This window comes from Lolium rigidum, chromosome 6 (assembly GCF_022539505.1).
Source record: "Lolium rigidum isolate FL_2022 chromosome 6, APGP_CSIRO_Lrig_0.1, whole genome shotgun sequence".
Taxonomy (NCBI): domain Eukaryota; kingdom Viridiplantae; phylum Streptophyta; class Magnoliopsida; order Poales; family Poaceae; genus Lolium; species Lolium rigidum.
In genome coordinates, this window is record NC_061513.1 from 347,459,086 (window position 1) to 347,460,495 (window position 1,410).

Below are 1,410 nucleotides of genomic sequence, written 5' to 3' on the forward strand. Positions count from 1 at the left end.
ATAAAAAATTGCCTAGCGACCATTCACCCCCCCTCTTGTTCGGTAAGATCCATTCACCAACACTACTCGTTTGAGAAGATCTAAATACATGGAAAAAAGAAGAGGAAAATGCATAAGTAAATGCCCAAGATCTACCGCCCACGGTGATGAACGCGATGAACACTAGGAGGAAAAAGGCATCGAGACGGTCCACACTAACCTCAAACGGGCGGCGGAGACTATTCTCGGTGGCGCAGTTGAGTTCCCCGGAAGAAATGGGCTCATGCGAGAGCGGTGACGGAGGAGACAGTGCGGTGGTTCGCATAGAACTCCAAGCGACGAGTGCGAGAATGGGAAGAAGATGGACGCGGCGGTGAACCGTCGCCCCTTAAATAGGAAAAGGCAGTTAGTGGGCCGAAAACTGCTCGGCCCATGTCGCTTCGTCGGTTGGGCCGCCACATGGCGTAGGGATACACGCGGCAAGTAAGAAGGCCACACGTGGCTCACACGGATCATATGCGCCGCCATAACTGCGCTCGGAGACGAGCGATTTGACCCTCGCTGACCGCTGCAGTGTCAGGTACAGTGCGCTTGTCTCTTACAGGCACTGATACGGATATATTCTCGACTTCGCCGAGGAAACTTAAAGACGAAGGAACCGCCAGAAGGAGGCCGGGAAGATTTTGAAGAGTTCGGTTTATCTGGACATCTGGATGAATCCGGCAAGATGCCGGTGATACGTCTCAAACGTATCTATAATTTCTTATGTTCCATGCTACTTTTATGATGATACTCACATGTTTTATACACATTATATGTCATTATTATGCATTTTCCGGCACTAACCTATTGACGAGATGCCGAAGAGCCGATTGTCGTTTTCTCGCTATTTTTGGTTTCAGAAATCCTACAAAGGAAATATTCTCGGAATTGGATGAAATCAACGCCCAGAGGCTTATTTTTCCACGAAGCTTCCAGAAGACCGAGGGAGATACGAAGTGGGGCCACGAGGCGACGCCACACTAGGGCGGCGCGGCCCAGGCCCTGGCCGCGCGGCCCTGTTGTGTGGGCCCCTCGTGATGCCCCCTGACTTGCCCTTCTGCCTACTTAAAGTCTTCGTCGCGAAACCCTCAGTATCGAGAGCCACGATACGGAAAACCTTACTGTGACGCCGCCGCCGCCAATCCCATCTCGGGGGATTCAGGAGATCGCCTCCGGCACCCTGCCGGAGAGGGGAATCATCTCCCGGAGGACTCTTCATTGCCATGATCGCCTCCGGATTGATGTGTGAGTAGTTCACCCCTGGACTATGGGTCCATAGCAGTAGCTAGATGGTCGTCTTCTCCTAATTGTGCTATCATGTTAGATCTTGTGAGCTGTCTATCATGATCAAGATCGTCTATTTGTAATCCTACATGTTGTGTTTGTTGG